Genomic DNA, 20,759 nt, shown 5'->3' with positions numbered 1-20,759 from the left:
ACATGGTATGTCAATATGAGTAACCTTGGCGATAGACCCATGAAAAGATCTACGACCCAGGGACAAGCACATGGTGGCATATTACTCCTCCGGCCATGCCTTTAATCTACTGGAGTGGCCGAGGATGCCTTTAAAAGCCAGTCAGCCAGAATGGAACGTACAGATTCAAGGCAGAAAGGTCACGTTTCTCATTGTCCAATATAAGAAATCATGCTGCTATGTCGCTCCACACACACAAATCAATGCAATCTGGCTTGAACAACATTCAGACCTCAGCATTGGTTACATATACGAGTGCACTCATGTCTTCACTGACAGGAAAGTCACACGTAAGCATGTATTCATATATTGAGGTAGGACCTGTTAGCTGCATGGGAGAAGCATTAGTCCCTTTTATTGTTCATATGTGGTTTGAAAACCACATGACATTCTTTAAAGCAATTAGTCACAAAAAAAAAAAAAGGATTGAAATGAATGAATTTTAAAATGCGTGCACAACGAACTCGTTTCAGCAATTAAATTGATGACCACATCTTTCAAAAATTACTTAATCAATCCAACATTTTCATTACCGTGCAACTTCATAACAGCAAATTTTACGCCCATTCTTTTAAAAAAAAATGCCTCATAATAGGACAGAAATATTGGCTACAATTCTGCATAGTAAATAATCAGCAGTTCCATGAGTTGACTTGAGCTCCATTTCCCTTTTTCTTTTGTTCTTTTTCTCTGATCTGCCTCCAGCCAAATGCAAAATTAGAGTTGACAGCATTATTTGCATCCAAGCTGTCTAGAGTCAGCAAATAGTGATATGAGAAACATTTCCAGAATTTCAGGGGGAAAAAACAACAAAAAAAAAAAAACCCTCATTCAAAACATACAAGACAAATGTATGATGTCAGCACTGGTGGTGTAAATCAATATGACAGGCATGTCTTTTTTTTTCTTAGTAATGATTCTCAACCACTTTACTCGAGTGTCTGACAATCATTTCAGCACTGGGCTTTATGAAGTTGTTGATTACTAAGTCCACAGAGTTGCTTACATAATGCATGGTGATATTAACTAGCCAGCATTGTTTTGGAAATAGAGTTCTTTGCACAGTTTAGTAAAAATTCTATTCATTCTAGCAAATACAAAACAATCCAATGGGTCAAATAAAAGTCCTATTAAAAGAAAGGAAGGTTAAGATAAGTGGTTATGCCTTTACCCACAACAGGAGAGTGGCTATAGATTTTGGTGGGGCAGGGCATCCTTAAAGTATCTATTCATGTGTGCTTTCTGAGTAAGATGACATGCTGTGCTCATGTGTGAAAATGTGTGTGTCTAAATGTGAGACAGGAGAAGGAAAGAGTGCTTGTTGAAGCTGGTGGAAACAGGACCAAACTCTCTCAAATGTTCCGCACCATTAAATTAACTATGTAAACCCTTAAAATACCCAAGTGTCATCCACTGAATACATTAAACACTATAATCATTTGCAAATTGCTGTCTTATATGTGGAAAAACAGTTTCCAGAATGTGATTTTATGCTGTTATACACCTCTTGCCACATAACCATCACCCCCACCCCCACCCCCACCCACCTGTTGTGTATTATCTCTTACTTATGGCTAAGCTTACACTTGTCATCTTTGATTATTTCAGCATTAGATTATCTCTTCTTACCACAGTTCTGCTTCCTCTTATACATTTATTGTGCTCCCTTTGTTTTCTGGGTCTTAGAAAGTTAAGTACATTTTATTTTTAAAGGCAACAGTTTACAGTTTAAAGGCAGCTGGTGCCAGTCAGTCCTATAGAGACTGGGCCACTTTGGGGCAATACGTGGTTTGAATTCCTGGTAGAGTATTGTATGTTGCCCATTGGGAAGTCCTGAACGTTGAAATAAACTGATATTATACTTATATTTACATGAACTTACAGAGTCACCCATCAGTTCTGAGGCAGTCAGTCATAGAAAGCTGACAGTCAGCAACACTTCAATATTCTTGAACAAACTTTCTTTGTACACAAATTTTATCAGGATGTATTGCTGATCTTTCAATACACAAGATATAGTCTGGTCTAGATCAGTGGTCCCCAAACTTTTTTTTTCGCCACGGACCGGTTTATTGTCAGACAATATTTTCAAAATAAAATGATACGACCGGCATAATAACTTTGGTTTTTGGTTCATTTTGCTGGCATGGGGGTTTCAGTTTAGCGGTAATGTATTATGTGTTAGCGGTCAGAGCAGCCCCTTTAAGAAGGTAGCGGATGGAGGTAAGACATGTGACCGAGGCATCATGACATGCATCAAGAGTGAGTTATAGACAGATGTGGCGGAGCGAATCCGGTAATTTTTCAAAATAAAACATCGGTCAGAATCAGATAATAAATTAAATGGAAATAATGTAAGTTATGTATTCTTTCAGTGTGGCCTGGTACCATTTAACCCATGGACCGGTGCCAGTCTGTGGCCTGGGAGTTGGGGACAATGATCTAGAGGGAAGCACATATAACTTTCTTTCGGCTTCTCCCATTAGGGGTCACCACAGCAGACCATCGGCATGTTTGATTTGGCAAATGTTTTTACGCTGGATGCCCTTCCTAACGCAACCCTCCCCATTTATCTGGGCTTGGGACCAGCACTAAGGATTGTGCAACCTTAGTGGCTGGGGTTGGTTCCCTGACCGGGGAGCGAACCCGGGCCGCAGCGGCGAGAGCGCCGCATCCTAACCACTAGACCACCAGGGAACCTACAGCCAGCACATATGAATAGCCTAATAAATAAAATCTCAACCTGAAAACCTCTCATATAACATTATTATCTTATGCTACACACACACACACACACACACACACACACACACACACACACATATATTATATAGAGACATAAATACTTTTGTGTTGTTCGCCCCTTTCCAGACCCCAAATATGCTCGGCAAGATTTGCGATACTGCCTTAATGTGCAATTTGATTTGTGTTTTTGTTTGTTTATTTTGGTGATTCACCAGAATGTAGTGGTCTTGAAAATATTCCTCTTGCATAGCCACTGCTTTAGTAGCAGTTCAACCAAGCAAAGAAAAGCATTTCATACAAATTCTTTTCTCCTTAACATTTGCCATGGGGACCGGAGACAAGGAAGAACACAAATTTACATGCTTGACCTTAGAATGAAATGACAAATACCACAAGCATCCACAATGTGTCATGCCACTGGGGAACCTGACTCACAATACTGTAAGCATATATGCTACCCAGCTGTGAATCTAACTATGTCGAGTGCGCATGCCAAATTCGAATTCCATGAATTTTATTTTTGTCCTCCATGATATACTGCTATACCTTTGCTACTGTACGGCTTATAAGACCTAGAGGATTTGTAAATATTTCTTTCCAATCCGAAATACTGTAGCAGCTCTTTAAGCAAAGTTTCTAATCCAAACACCCCAAAGCATGTCATTAAAGGTTTACTTAGTGCTCTGTAGTTTTGTGATAATATCCACTAAACCAAAATCATTCTTGAATTCAGCTTCATTATTATAATACTTAAGTGCGTAAGAACAATAGTTACACTTAATCCTACAATTCATAACCATAATAACTATTTAGATGGCACAGTTACATAACATATATTGCAGAGTTATCCAGTAAATTATTTCCTGCCAGATTTACTCTTTTATTGAGCATTCAGACTCAACGTTAGACCTACCAGTTAATGTAAGGAAATACAAAACCTTATACAAATACAACGAATACTATGCACCGTCAGCTACTTTCAACACCTACGCGGAACAATAATGGCATTATTCTGACATTTACTCACTACACAGAGACTTTATCTCTTTCTTTTTAAAGATTTCACAAAATACCAGAGATAAAAAAGAATCCATGGCCCAAATATATATATCTAACAAATGTACACAAATAAGAGAAGTACCCTTAAATATATTCTGTCTATTTTTTTAGTGCCAAAGAGTTTTTTCTTCCGTAACGTTCCAACGGCAGAACACGTTAAGTTTAAGCTGACATTATTTATAGGCTGACTTGTTTCTGATTTATTGAAGTTTGGATTAAACCTCATTCACTTCAAGGGAGCAGTCAAGTGGACTAATAGCTATAAAACTTGAAACAAAAATACTAACTTTGATAATAATGGGTTGTGATTCCCACAGCTGTGGCTAAATTTAAAGCATTACAGACCCCCTGGCTATGCTTCACATAGCTCTACAGTTCCACATACCACACTTTGAGAGACAAGGAATCAATTTGGGGAAATTACATAGCTGTCTATCCTGAGCAGGAAGACATTGATCTGCAAACAAAGTGCCACCTAACATCCGACTCGCTGGAACATTAGACATGTAGACGTGTTAGCCTGTGAAATAGAATAACTTATTTTGTGTGGGTTTATTGAATGAAAACTTTAAAAAGAAATAAAAATGTTGAGCATGATGCACTTGACAGCTGACAGATAAGTACATAAAGGTTTCCAGATCTTTATTCTGATGGAAAGTCAAACCTTTTCTACGGAAAAAAGGATATATTTTTCAATATAAAGAGAATAAATACCCTTAACATTTATTAAAATGTCACAGAACAGGTCCAAATAATAGCCTACTCACGATACTCTAGGGATTGGACCTCTTGCTAAGCTCGACTAAAGCTCTATCAGGCATTAAAAGTCAGCAGCAATGTCAGCATATGACACTGCTCAAGAGCACTGAGCTCATTTTATCAGGCCGGGAAGTGCATAACTCCCGCTCCTGTGCGACAGCACCAAAACAGAGAACATCATGCTGCATTCCAATGAGGGCTAATGATCGTCATCAGCCCCTGTTGTTTGTTTCCGTTTTGGATAGTGTTAACCACAGCGAGTACTGAAATGAGGTCCTAACCATGTGCAAGGTGGGTGAGCGACAACGAGTGGGGGCATTATGAGGCATTATTAATCGCACTGGTGACTGAGCACAGCCATGATAATTGAGCGGCATGGGGTCCTGTGTTAGTCAGCCAGAGAAACGGGGCAGTGAAAAGAGGTCTTGCTGTGATCCAATGCAACACGAAACAGCCTTCAGCATGTCTCTTATACAAGGCCTGTCTCCGTACAGCCGAGACGCTCCATCAAAATGAAAGACACTTCATTAATCAAGCGAGTGAGCACGTCTACATTAGAGACAGCTGTGTTTTAATTAACTTATTGTGCAGTGGGCTAAGACCATGATTGCTGTTAAGTGGCAATGTGATGCAGTGACCCTTTCAAGAGAAAAACAACGCACCGTTTAGATTAGCACTCCACACCCAAGGCAAGTTGCTAACACATCACCACTTGTAGATGTGAGTATGCGTCCTCTTCATTAAAGAAAGGAATGTTGGGCAGCTTAAGTTTTTTTCATAGGCAAACTATAAATTATATAAATGATATAAATCTTATATTTGCTTGATGTGCATCCAACATGGTATCCGCAACTACCAGTAACCTTTAACAGAACAAAAGTTTTTCGTTTGCTCTATTTAAATATATATATACATATATATACATATATACATATTCAGAGCCCCTTCATTATTTTCCTATGTTTTATGTTGCAGCCTGATACTGCAATCATTCACGTTCATATATTGACAGATCAGAGCAAAAAAGAAGCCATGAGGTCAAAGGAACTGTCTGCAGAGCTTAGAGGCAGGACTGTTGCAATGCACAGATCAGGGAAAGGCCAAAAAAAAATCAGCTGCTGCAGTGAAGATCCCCAAGAGCACAGTGGCCTCCATAATTCTCAAATGGAAGAAGATTGCCACAACCAGGACTCTTCCAAGTGCTAGCCACCTATCGACATCGAAGGACTTTAATAACAGAGGTGACCAAGAACCTGATGGTCACTCTGACTAAGCTCCAGAGATCCTTTGTGGAGATGTACAAAGTTCCAGAAGGACCATCACTGCAGCCCTCCACCGATCTGGACTGGAGTGGCTTGACGGAAGCCTCAGTGCAAAACGCATAATATCCCACTTGGAGTTTGCAAAAAGCACCTAAAGGACTCTGTGTAGAACATGATTCTCTGGTTAGATGCACTGTTTGGCTCCAATTCTAAAGGTTCTGTCTGGAAGAAACCAGGCACCACATCACCTCCCAAATACCATGTCAACTGTGAAGCATGGTGGTAGATTTACAGGTCTGTAAATGTTCTAGAGTGGCCCAGATAGAGCCCTAACTTGAACCTTATTGAATATCTCTGAAGAGACATGAAAGTGGCTGTCCACTAATGCGCCCCATTCAACCTGACCCAGCTTGAGAGGATTTGCCATGAAGAATGGCAGAAACCATCACTTCTAGGAAACTATTTTCCACGTCTCACATCAAGCACAAACAAAACGCCATTAATATTTTTCCTCTTTTTCTTCTTTAATGGCAGTTTGCATTCTTAATTAAAGCATTACCACCATCTACTGTAATAATGGATCAGAGACTTATATCCCTATTTTCCAGACCAAAAAACGCACAGATTCACACATCCGGCAATTAAACCATCCGGTCATGGGCAGCAAAGACTCTTTGGTGCATGTGGGGAGTGAAGGCTGGCCCGTGTGGTCTGATCCAACATACGAGATACTGTAGTTAAAGTTGCTAAAGAACTTATTGCTGTTAATGCTTGATGGGTCAGGACTTTTTTGACAGCAAAAGGGGGTCAACACAATTTAAGGCAGGTGGCCGTAATGTTATGCCTGTTAGGTGGCCATAAAGTTATACCTGGTCGGTGTGAATATGCAGTACTGTATGTACCCTGTGGATTATCATATAATGTGATTACAATCTGTTCACTGATTTTCAATTATAAACTTTCTTTATAAAGATCTATGAACCACTATACTCTCTCTCTCTCTCTCTCTCTCTATATATATATATATATATATATATATATATATATATATATATATATATATATATTGTATAATTTGCATGTAGATTATTTCGCATAATTTAATCATCAACAGACCAACACTAACTTCTGGTCTACTGCACATATACATTACATTGTGACATTTTGAGAAAACTGTTAGAAACCTTAGACAGATGTAACACATTTGTGGTCAGCACATTTGACCCTGTGTCTTGTGGTAAAATATATTCAGCTACCACAAGTGTTCACTGGGGAGTAATTCATATGACGGACCATATTAGTCTGAATAAACTTTAAATGATAGGAGCAAAAAAGGTCATGTTAATGGTTACATTAGCAAAGCCTCAGAACAATAAATTTATTCTGTCAGTTTACTTTGTTCTCAGTGATGTTGGGAAAAAAAAGCAACATATGGGTGAGGTTTGGGGGGGGTCTAAAGCAGATGCAATGTCTTGCTTCCTGGATGCTGTCCAAAGAGACACATAAGGTAGAATTAAAAATGCAAGAAAGATGATCAACTCCTAATCATCTATTTTACATTTTATTTAGACAAAACATTAATCCTTGAAAAAAATACACTGGCGTGAGTTACTTGCAGAAGTATCTTTTCTTTAAAAAAATAAATAAATAATCAAATCAAATCAAAAGTCACCTTCATTAATTCAATCATGATTACCCCCAAAATGCTCCATGCTTTATTTGCTATCAGAATGAACAATTACATGATTGCGGATGTCACTGTGCCAAAATGAGTAATACCATATTACTTTGCAATGATGCTGCACTTACAAGGGACCTGGCAGCAACTTATCACAAGGAGTAATGAAATTGGACGTAAACATTAGAAGTACACTGCCATCTACAGGAAAAAGTTCAAGAGGTTGGTGCCCAAAAAAGGGATCGAAACAGTCACTAAAACGCATTGTCTCGTGCATCCTTTGTGCAAGCAGCACATTTCTAATACCCTTCAGGGTCTCATTGGAAACCCACATTGTTAGTATTTGGCCTAGCGAGAAGCAATCAAATATAGTTTCATATAAATCAGAGTTGTGTGAAAGAGAACTTAAATGTGGGTCATTATACAGTAATGCTGCTATGTTTCACAACTTTTTCGCCAGACATACACTCTTCATATTACTTCTGATTGATGATGACAGTGACCGAATAAGGACTAGACTGAATTGATCCTTATTCTTCAGGTGTCTACAGGTATATGTTTTAGCATTTATGAGGTATGGCTTAAAGCTGAACTCGATTGGAATGTAGATCTCCAAGATGAACGTTGGCAGGAGAGATTGCTATAAAATGCCTATGCGCTAAAATCATTTCCAAGGCTGCTGATTTCTTGACGAGTTGATAAAGAGCAATTAAATCAGCACCATGGACAGCTGCACAGTTTCTGCTGATGGGGACCGTTGCAGCTCTCTCTCTTTCTCTCTATTTCTCTCACTCAAACACACACACACACACACACACACACACACACACACAGGCTACACACATTGCGTGGTTCATTCCTGTTATCAAAAAAGGAAAGGACGACAGCAAGAAAGCACAATAAATAAATCAGTCTGACATTTGAGCATTCAGCCACATGTCCAGTCAGGGTTACAGTGTGCAAAAAGGCCACTTTCTCTCCACTAAGAATTACCAAGATTAAAAAATACCAACACACACACACACACACACACACACACACACACACACACACACACACACAAACACACACACACACACACACAAGTATGCACATATTCCTCGTTTTAAGTTACTATTTCAAAGCTGAAACTTTTCTGCAGTGACGTAATTGGAAACATTGAAGAGAGAAAAAAATGATCGCAAGCGTTTGAGAGAGTTCAAAATGCAAATCTAAAATGTTTCGGGAAACCATCGAATGCATGCGATAAATTATTGGCACCTACCTCGGAAAATCAGACTCGCTTCACAACTCAGCCCAAAAAATCCTCAGTGTGAAGGAACTGTGTTCAAACGGTGCATCACGAATTCCAAAAAAAATAAAGAAAAAAGGAAAAGAAAATCGCCCACAGTACATAAAAAGCCTATGATGCTTTTTTTTTTTTTTGTTGCAGTGACTCAGAGAAGAGAGGCAGAGAAGTGCCGGAGCTTTTAAGCGTACAGATCCCAGAAAAGCATCAGCACCATCAGAGAGTCTGCATGCTCTTATGCACGACAGGCTGGAACACACACAAAAAAACAACACGCTTGCAAAAAAAAAAAAAATAAATAAATAAAAATTAAATAAATAAAAATTCCAATTTCATTTAAATCAGTGCACTTTGCAGGACCGGGACGAAATTAGAGATTCCCACGCGCAGCGTCGACGTCCGGTCTGAGTCACTCCGGTTCTGATGCTGTGATAAAGCCGAAACGGAGGTCAGCTCAGCTCGTGAAGTTTTACTCAAGAAGGAAACGGCGGCGTCTTTCTTTCCCTTTCCTTTCCGCCTCCCAACGTTACAGTCACGCTCGTGTGCTCCAAAGTGGCGCGAGACCGGCCAGGGAGCTCCGCGCGCGCAACAGTGACGCAGACGTCGTTTTTTGAGAGGGGGGGAAGTAGGCAGACGTGATGCGGTTTGCAGCTCACGTGCCAATCTTAACCGCGTTGGTCAGCTTTGATTCTCATTTTTATATTCCCATACACATTCAAAGTGATTTCAGATATAGCTATTATAATGCATTAGTTTGTATGGATTTTAATTCCACAATATCAAAGCAGTCCTTCAAATAATAACAAACACCTCAACATATAATACATTTCTGAACTCCTTAAGATCTTCACTATCTACACATATGAAGATCCATTGATTATATATCATATGCAGCAATCAGTCATAACACAACCTAAAACCACCTGCTGGTGTATGCCACTGAAAAACCTCTGAATTATCTAGGCATGGACTCTACAAGACCTCTGAGGCTGTCCTGAAGTATCAGGCACCAAGACATTACAAGCAGATTCTGTAAATCCTCGAAATTGTGACTGAGGACTCCATGGATTAGACTTGTTTATCCAACAAACCCAACGGATGCTAGAGCAGATTGAGATCTGTGGAATTTGGAGGCCATGTCAACACCTTTGTCATGTTCCTCAAACCATTCCTGAACTATTTTTTTTTTGCAGTATGAGCAGTGATGCACTGGGTGTTCAACCAAGGAAGGATTAAAGGCAACCATGTGCTGCCTCTGAGACACGTGAAGCCAGCCAGACACATCATTTCACATCCCGGCTCATGCTGTGTCACCAGGTAGCATGAAACGCACAGAAAGGCAAGCTCGTCCTGCCCTTTTCCGCATAAACGGTTTCACACAAACCAACAATTTTTTGGTGTCACTCAGATTAAGCGCATGGCGTATTCCAGTTCTCTTTCACTCCCGGCTATATATGGCCTTGGTATTGTTGGGATTAATTCAATAATAGAAAGACTGAATGCAAAGGATATAGAAAACCCCCTACAGCATGTCTAAAAATACACTTTAACATCTAAAAACTTTTATAAACATAAAAAACAACCAGGAAAAACTACATACTAAATACTAAGCCTAATTGATGTTTTCCAGTCTAATCTACATTCCAGTGCTTTTTTTTTTTTTAATTCTTTGAACACAATTTCACACACATAAACTCCATCAGTGTATCATATGGCCATTAACACATCAGTAGTTCTGGTGTGTTTCCTCTTTACACTCATTGTATTACTGTAACATATCGAAATTTGAGCATTATTCTTATTATTGCAGTGCTACATTTTAATTTGATATGCATTATAAATATGTGGACTTTATCAGCATCCTGATAATGTATAAACCATTGTTCTACCCTAAACGTTTTGGGAACAACATCCTGTTTTTCTACCTCTTTACAATAAAATAAATATATACATTCATTCATTTTCTCCCGCTTATCCGTAATTCAGGTCAGGGGGGCAGCAGTCTAAGCAGGCCCCCGCCTTCGACTGCTGCCCAATCCTCACAGCACCGTCCCTTACGGTCCCTCCTGCAGGTGGTGAGCCCACGGGAAGGCGGCCCCACGTCACTCCGACGTCACGGACCTTGATATTTCCCTCGTAAGGGACCCCCGGAGCATAGAGGGTTAACCTGCAGCTGGTGAGCCCACGGGAAGGCAAAATAAATATATATTTATTGTAATGTATTACTGTACAAAGTTCAACACTAACAAATAAAAACACAAAACAAAGAAACATCAACCAAAAAACCTGAAACATGTGGAACTTGAAGCAAGAACCACAAACATGAGACTGAAAATGTGGTGAACAGTGAGACAGGGACAAGGACTTGGTGCAAGTTATCAGTGACAGTAGACCAGGACATTTAACGTGCGAAGGATGATGCGATATATAGTCCTGTGGCTCGAGGTATAACCTTGAGTGATGTATTGTAAGAGTATACCTGAATACACTCTACATTTTCATGATTCTGGAGTGGTCCCTTCAAGGCTACATCTTTTGTAGTGTTAATATTATCTTTCACTGGGAAACATTGATTATAATGTAATGTGCAAAGTGATTTAAAACAGGACCTCTCAGACTTTTTGCAGCTAGGGGCCCCATAAACTGTAAAATAAATGATCCGTATATAATCCTATTCAAATATTATTCAAACATTAGGCCCATTATTAATGGCTGTTACTGAAGCTATAGAGCTCTTTATGCTTAAACGTTCCACTGACTTAATACATTAGGTGCAATTTGGCATTTATTTATAGGCTAAATTGTTTTTTGAGTTATCGGGGATTGGATCAAACCAATTTCATTCGAGCAACAATTCAAAAAGGCTAATAATGATAAGCAATTGATAATACAAAAAAACGGCATACTCCTGCATTGACAAGCAATGGTAGAGTTTTGTACCCTTTTTCTGAGAGTGAAAAACAAATTGTGACTGCGGGTAAATTCACATGAATTTGCTTTTAAAGAGCAGTGACGATGTGTGACTATATCTATTATCTTACGGGTGAGAAAATAAGGCTTCACTGAATCATTACCGAAATAATAATTACATTTTAATAAGGAAAAAGAGTAAAACAAGGAATCCTATAAAGTGCTAGATTTCAACTTTTTAAAGGGGAAAAAAAGATAAAAAAAAAAAGATTTTACATTCCAGTCTATCCATTCATACGTTCATCCTCAGGGTCATGTTAAATCTTAAATGTTGAGTACTAGTCAGGAATGCACTCTGTATAGAGGCCACAACATCATAGGGCACATTATTTATCTAGAGACATTAAAATCCAAAGAAAAGAATTGCACTGTAACATATAAGGGTATTGCTGTGTGCAGAAAACCACAAATTTGGCCCGAGAGCCTCAGGGCAGGGAACTCTTCCAATCTTTCCGTCTGGCTTTATACAGGCCAGTGACAGCGAAAGGATGCTGGGAAATCAATCAGCCATGGAGTCCAAATGTTCTAATCTGATATGGCTGTCTGAAAGTAGCAGCAGGGAACCTCTCTCCTCCTGGAGAACTCTGTTACGTGGAGAAGAATAACATGCTGAGCAAAGGAACAGCTTAATCAGGCAGAAATAACATGCTTTGTATGTTTGGTTGCATTTTATGTGACTGAGTCTGATATGATAAAGACTTCTATGTAGTGAAGGATGTCTCTTCAGTCACAGCCATCTCCCTGCTGTACATAACAGTTGGGCATATAAAGCCTCAACATGCATCTTTTTTTTTTAACAATTGTCATGCATCATTGTCAAACCCGTCATTGCAGTTGGAGAGAAACACTAAGTGCTTGACCCTGCCATCGCACCATGTAGGCACCAACTGGCTGTTATGTCACATAGTGACTGTGAAAGGTGCTACGCTTCCTTTCATTGTGTAGTGCTAAAAAGACAAGATACTGCACAATTGGGACTTGAACTGGACTCGGAGCTGTAGAATGTTTGATTATCTCGAACGGTACCTTATCATTGTTTATCATTGATAGACATGACACATTTCTCAAAGGAAATGATTTCCTAAGCATTTCAGCTGAGAGAGAAGAGATAATTTTTTTTTTTTTTAACAAAATCCATCATGGTTGAATCAGAGATTTGAGAGGATAAAAAAAACGAAAAAGTTTTACAACAAGGTACTTGGACACTTGAAATTTGTGGCACGATTTCATTCAAATCATTGGCTTTTCACAGTCCAACATTGGAATTTCCAAGTCAAATTGTTAAATTATGATTGTTTTTCATTTTTACAGCAACAGTTATTGTTATTGGTATTTATAACCACAGCGTGTGGTAATGTATGCATAGGCACATAGGCTGGTGTAAAGCAGTGGAAAACAAGTGAAATGTGAGCAAACAAGGTGCTAAGAGTCAGAGTGAAATATGACAGCCCCATGCTTATGGCTTCACAGAAAAGGTGGCACGGCTGTGAAATATTCATTTACGATGAAAGCCAAGCGTGAGACATCATCAGAGATGCATTGCGACTGGTGTACTAATAAGCAGTGGAACAAAGATTGTGATAGATATGTACAAAATATATAGTATAGAAAATGTGCATAATTACAGGAAACAGCATGAATTTTTAAATGCACCCTACATGGCAAAAATTATGTGGACTCCTGATGGATCATATATCTCCATAAAAACATTAAAACACACAACTGTACAGGATGTTTATGCATTTTGTAAAATTATTATTTCCCTTGACTGGAACTTAATGGCCCAAGTCTGTTCCGGCATAACAGTTTTTCTGAACGTAAAGCATGCTCCATGAATACATGGTTTGTCAGTTTTAGTGAAAGAACTCGAATAGCTCGCACAGTGCCTTAACCTCAGCTGCACTGAACACCTGCAACATTGACCGTATCTTAGACCTGCTCACCTGCCATCAGGGCCTGAAGATGATCATGCTCTTGTAGCTGAATGATCACAAACAGTCACAGCCAGGTTTTAAAATCTATAAAAAAAATGCTTAGAGAAGTGGATGTAATTAATAAAACAAGCAGGGACTGAACAATATTGTCAAAAAGCATGCATAAGGCTTGCATGCATGTGGAAGGCCAGGTGTCCAAAAATCTGAAGATCTAAAGTATTGTTTGAAAAGTAAAGAAGTAGAGTTATGCACTATATTCAAAAAAGTTGCAACATGTAACTATTAGCTTTTCCTTAGCCTTTTATGAATATATGTGTATCTTGATTGATTAGATCATATGTTATTAACAGTTTAAATACAAAATATATTTAGGAGGCACATTAGTTTGTTTTTATTTGCCGGTCAAAAGGTTTACAGAGCATTATGTTCAGACTAGAAATGAGCCACAGAACTGGCTGGTTGTTACTGTTACCCAGGTCTGAACAGAGGTCAGATATGTAGCCTGTGGAACAAAGAAAGATCCCCAATGTTACTTACAGCTTTCGTTCATTCATCTTTAGTAACTGCCTGGTCAAGGATGAAGTGTTCAGTTCAGTTTTTAGTTAGAGAAAATAATAAAGTAAGAAAATATCAAGAACAGACAAATATAGATATACTGTATAGACATATAAGGTAACAACTGCATAGGATAATTTTTTTTCAGTGTTTTCCAATATTTCTGGGGAAGGCCATTCATTCATTCATTCATTTTCTCCCGCTTATCCGTAATTCGGGTCGCGGGGGCAGCAGTCTAAGCAGTCCCCCGCCTTCGACTGCTGCCCAATCCTCACAGCACCGTCCCTTACGGTCCCTCCTGCAGGTGGTGAGCCCACGGGAAGGGGGAAGGCCATATGATTATATATTTATTAATCCAGTTTCAGACTGACACAGCTATCAAGTGATGCAGATAGCAACATTAAGCCTAACCTATCCCTGTGTTATTCTCTCCTACCATAATGCCAAGTTTAATTACCAACTGATTTAAAGTAGGTAAATCAAAGCGATCCAAGTACTAGACAGCATATCATTGACCCCCTGTGTTAGAGCTAAATGTATTCAATAATCTATTGATGAAACATACCAGTCAGTTCATGTACACTGCATAATGTACAAAAAAAGATTCAATAGCATTAGCTAGAATATTTATATTCTGACTGTAATATTAATAAGAAAACAGTTTAGAACTTAGGAAATAATTATCTGCTTTAATAGTGTCTTAATGAGCTAATGAGCTTTTGTCTAATCCAATAAATATCAGCAAAACAAGGTTTTTGTTCAGACATTATGTGCGGATAAGAAATGGAGCTCTTGATTCTGAATGTGTAATGAATTAAATCTACATCCAGCCAAAATACAGCATATTAATGGCCTGCTATTAAACCGAAAACATGGTAACACTTTCTGTAAAACCGGTATTCATAAACAATTATCAGGGTTATAATAGCTTGGCCTTTTTATTATTATAATTTTTTTGTAATGGTGCCTTGTTAGCATTTTTATAAACTAATAAAAAATAATAATTCCCTTGTAAGACTATTTAATCACCTAATCACCTGTGTATAATTATAAAGCAACTCATTCTGAAAATGATAAACATATAGAGATATTTTCCAAGCCGCCACATTACCAAAAACGTGGGTGTTATTTCATTTAATTATTTATTCTTGAATAATATATTTATTTTTTTAATTGTTAATCAGCAGTTCCATTTGCTTATGCTATTATGCTATATTGTCAGAGTAAAACAGTGTTTTTTTGTAATGAATCTCTTGGATATTGCACCAAAGAGGGCAGATTTCTTTAAGATGGTTTTGCCAATGTCCTTTTCTCTCTCATGTCCAGCGTTCAGAGTCAGTCCAATAATGGAGTTGGTGATCCTAATCAGCTTATTGTAGTGCAGTAGGGCTGTTCTTCCCAGCAGACAAAAGCACAGAAAATGCTGCTCTCCATAGACTCTAGTAACCTGCTGTAAACATTGAAAAACCTGGATTTTCGTCCACCCTTTTATTGGCTGAACAGTGACTGGACTCAGAGCCCCCCTACCACCACCAGCTCCTTTATCTGATTGATGATAAGCTGTGGATGATTGTCTCAGCGACAGTACAACAGCAACACTAGAACTCTGACTCATCTTGACTGTGAATTTTTATAGTCTGGGATAGTAGATAAAAGATGTTGACATAGAGTGTGGAATGGAAAGAACAGTTTTTTGGATGGTTGGGAGAAGAGAAGTTTGCTGCTCCTCATTATTTTCAACATAGTAATAGAACCTCAAAATGATGACTACGATGTTAGTTCATGATCCAGAGAATTTAAGGTTATCAAAATGCATCTAAAATGTACAGACAGGGAAGTACTTAAGAAAATGGAGAAGAAAAAAAAAACTGTTGAAGCTTGATGGACAGATGTAAGTTGGAAGTGCAAAGAATTTAAATTTATTCAGGAAAATGAATGCAATATTTCTGCAACCATACTGATTTCGCCACTAATAATATGGGTCCTCCATTTTATTTTATTTTTTTTTGTGGTTTCAGCAAAAGCGAACAAGTTCTGTAGCACTTTATAGGACTGGCGAAAACAAGCACTGTGTTGACAATACAGGGATTAAACAAGTTTATATAATAGGACACTTTTTGATGGGCAGCAGTCCCTTACAAGGGAAATATCAAGGTCCGTGACGTCGGAATGACGTGGGGCCGCCTTCCCGTGGGCTCACCACCTGCAGGAGGGACCGTAAGGGACGGTGCTGTGAGGATTGGGCAGCAGTCGAAGGCGGGGGCCTGCTTAGACTGCTGCCCCCGTGACCCGAATTACGGATAAGCGGAAGAAAATGGATGGATGGATGGATGCTCTTCTTTTCAATGGTTTTTTCAGGTTCTGTGAATAAATGTTAAAAAACTTGATTAACTCAGGTTTAAAAAAAGTCTTTTGACTAATAATAAATCTAATAATAAGTTGATTATACATTCAATACTAAAATAACACAATTTAACATACAACCTTTAAGGGCTATTTGGGGGTTACATGATGTTTTTTTCCTTCTGAAGGAACCTTAAAATATTTTAAATTGCAGCATTTATAATGTTGACTTTTTGCACTGGTCAAATTAATCACAAATAAAATTCATCTCGCAGTGGGGCTCAACTGAAGGAGAAGGTAAACGTGAAAAGACACTTATTTATTATATGAGTAGGAAACATGGGTAAGTGGTACCTATGGGACTGTGAACTTTGTCTGAAAAAGTGCAAGGTAGAATTTGGTGTTATTCTTTATCCTGTTAATTATTAATGCAGTTACAATGAAGCCAGTGACCTAGACTAGCATTGTTTTGGAGAAATTCTAGTTTTGTTTACAACCCACAGGGATTTTCTTGTTAGCAATGATGGCATCTCCGGAAAATTCTCTGAAAATCTGAAAGTCTTTAACAATCCTTGAAGAGATTTAATCCTTGAACTTTAATGATGAATGACTTTGATGTCACCCTATGAAAAACTTTGATCACCCCCACACACTTGCTTCTCTTACCAGCTGTCAATTTTGATCCGGTAGCAATGTTATTCTATAACTACTCATGGTGTAACGGTGCACATATTCCTACTGAAATTACCGAAAAGCGTAGCATAGTTAGCCGCACTTCCTGGTTAGCGGCTAACGCTAGCACCATTGATTCTTTAGCGTTTTATGTCCAGCTTCAAGAATTTGATTTGCGATTTGATTCGTTAAATAGATTACTCAATTTAGTCAATATAGTTAAAAGTGTATTGCGTTAATTTGATTTATACTATTTTGATAAAATATTATAAAGTATTATTGGATATATTATTTAATCAAGAATTTTATTTAAAATAGACTTATAAAAGCAATTTTATGTTTTGCATTTCTTTTCCCTAATGGTACTGAAAGTGTACCGAAACCGTGACTTAAAAAAAACGAGTACAGAACCGTGAATTTTGTGTACAGTTACAGAAACAAGACAAGGCAAGGCAAGGCAGGACAAGACATGAAAAGAAAAGAAAAGAAAAGAAAAGAAAAGAAAAGAAAAGAAAAGAAAAGAAAAGAAAAGAAAAGAAAAGAAAAAGCAGACGTTAATTTGATATATTTGCATTACAGTAAAATTCTTCCTTTATATATCCCAGTTTCTTAAGCAGTGTCATGATACAGCGCCCCTGCATAGAGGATTAAGGGCCTTGCCTAAGGGCCTAACAGACGCCATTTGTATCTTTCTGAACAGTTGTTGGCAAGTGTCACTGCGATTGACAACTTTGAGACAACGTCAATCCTTCCCCCTGAGGAAGTATGGTAATTTTTGCTCTTTTGGATTTCTGACCACAACTGGCTGTGGTATTGTTGGGTGACTTGTAACAGTGAGGCAGACACAGCAGTCTATAAGCAGAAACCATATTTAAAACATTTCAGGGTACACATTGCCGCCGTTCTCTGTAGAGCTCATGAATCTAGGCTATGAAGTCATTTAACATGGCAGTAATTACCATCTCTCCTGGGACCTAATAGGAGCTGTGCTCACATTCTAGGATGGTGCTCCGTGGCCCTCTGAGTGATCCATAACCCTGACAGAACTCTCTACGCTGTCACTCCTTCAGAGTCACCCTTCGAAATCCGCAGAGAGAATGATGAATGCACTTGCCGCTCTGACATAACAATCCCAACACACTTTACTCTCTCTACCTCCCTCCTTTTCTCCCTTCTGACTGCCCATCTCTCTTTCTTTCTACTTTGATACTATAAATTTGTTCATCTCTCACTCTCTCTGCACTCATCTCTCCTTCTCTTTTCTCTTACTGATTGCATTTCTGTCATTCCGTGGCTCCTTCCGACTCCCACTGCCCAATGATGGACCACCTACATTTACTCTGCTCTTTATCATTCTACCATAGCCGTGTGGCTTCTTTCACACACACACACACACACACACACACACACACACACACACACACACACACACACACACACACACACACACACACACACACACAGCCCAACTGCAAAACAGACACAAACTAGAAATAATCAATACTAATGAATATTTATTTCTTGAGATAAAGCATGAAAAAGGCATGTGCTCTAGTCTACATAAATCAGTTTCATCCATTATGACCTTTAGAAGATGGATGCAATACAGGCGGCGGAATGTAGCCAACCTCATGCTGGGAAATCTGTGCACCGTTTAAAGCAGACCATGTACTGTGGAAAAGACCACCACTGAAGACATGGCCCATGGTCCTGGCACATGCTCAATTTTTTATATTACTGGGTATCACATATACTATCAGACATACACACACACACACACACACACACACACACACACACACACACACACACACACACACACACACACACACTTGGAGCCCTATCTCGTTTAGCCACTCTCTTCAGCATAGCACTACATCATATGGAGATAAATGCAATTAGCATTTAATTTGATGGTTGGCTGAGAAACCAGACTTAGAGATTTGCATGCAGTAATATTCCCTCATTTTCTCAATTGGTGCTCACACACCAAAACTTACATTATTGATTTCTCCACTTTGTTCGTCTAATCACACAGGTCATTTCCAAATAAATACTGAAATGTGAATACTGAAAATGTGATTTTCTCGCTAACATTTGACATTTGCCAATTCTTACCACTTGCCATCTTCTGACATTTATTTTTTAACCCAATTCCCATGCTGTGTTACAGAGTTCTATGAGGGGAACAGTTAGGAAAGCACTTTTTGTTCTCTTGCTGCACCTACAAACTCAATGATGTCTAGCAGATTGGACAACGCTACTGTGTTTGACAAAGCATGAGCTCTTTTACTCTCTGGACTTCTGTGAACAGATGGCTGTGGCATTAACATGAGCATGTGATGCTGGTGCATGGTGCATTCACAGCAAGATGTACTAACAAAAAATAAGGACTTTGCAATGGGCATTAAAAAGATGCCTAAAAAACATTTTCTTTTTTTTTTTTTCTTTTTTGTTTAACTATATCTAGGGGGTAGATTGTATGGTTCATATTTATTAATTGAAAAATAGAAAAGGATAAATATCTATGTTTGTTCCCAGTCATTTGGGTTAAAATCTGGATAAGGATTACTACAGAAGATATAAAAACAGACAAAGATAATGTCATTCCATTACACCCCTAGTCCAAAATAATGACAATGCTGTCCATTTCTCTACAGGAAAAAAAAAATCCTCTATCTGTCATCCAAAATATCCGAGTTTGATGTCCATCTGTACCTCAAAGCCTGTTTACTTCCAGTCCTGTGAGGTTGTGCAAACGTTTTCCAAGTTTATTTGCATATTAATTGGTCTGTAATGTTAATTTGGTCATCTGGAGGGTTATATTCCCTTCATGCATCCTGTGTGAAGACAAGGACTCATCTTTTCATGTATGTCAAAAAAATGCCATAACATAAGTTTACACAGTTATAAAATCTCTCAGCAAACTATGAATTATACATTAAATCAGTAATGATTAAATTGCAATCAAAGCCTATGTTTGATATGTCTGAAATAACAGATTTCTTTACTTTTCATTCAAAGATTAAACTGGGTCATTGCTTAAGAATATACATCATAGGGGGAAACTGTAGGCTTTCTGAATGTGGCCTTAAAGCATTTTCTAATCAACTTTTATTCCCCACCAAGGTCTATTCATCTAAGAAGTAAATACGGATCCCTGAGCTGATTTATTCCCATATAAATGAGCTGACATATGGATTGAATTAAGCATTGGCACGATGTAAAGTTGATAGTTAAGGTTTATTATTTGAACCGGGCCTCAGGAGATGTAATGACAGGCCAGTGATGTAATGCCCAGTTCAAATCATCTGAATTTATGTTAAGAGTCCAAATGTAAAAAGTGTCTCAAAATATTTCAGCTACACCTTCATTTTACCCAGGGATGACAAATTAAAGGGAAAGAAGCTGTGGCTCTGTTATGCTGAGGAATAAAAAAAATTTCTGGTTTGGAT

General features: G+C 38.4%; 1 protein-coding gene across 3 annotated transcripts in view; it reads right to left on the bottom strand.

Annotated features, from left to right (window-relative positions):
- Positions 1 to 9,435, bottom strand: part of nlgn1 (neuroligin 1) — a 281,252-nt gene extending 271,817 nt beyond the window's left edge. For 2 of the 3 annotated variants that reach the window (XM_083558461.1, XM_083558465.1), the window contains exon 1: positions 8,807 to 9,415. The gene's annotated coding sequence lies outside the window, so the exon portion shown is untranslated. Of the gene's footprint in view, positions 1 to 8,806 lie in introns of all 3 variants that reach the window. The other variant, XM_083558463.1, reaches the window with a different exon arrangement.
- Between the last annotated feature and the right edge of the window lie 11,324 nt (positions 9,436 to 20,759).

The sequence above is a fragment of the Silurus aristotelis genome (genome assembly GCF_946808225.1).
Source record: "Silurus aristotelis genome assembly, chromosome: 13".
Lineage (NCBI taxonomy): Eukaryota > Metazoa > Chordata > Actinopteri > Siluriformes > Siluridae > Silurus > Silurus aristotelis.
This window is presented reverse-complemented; position numbering and strand designations above follow the sequence as displayed.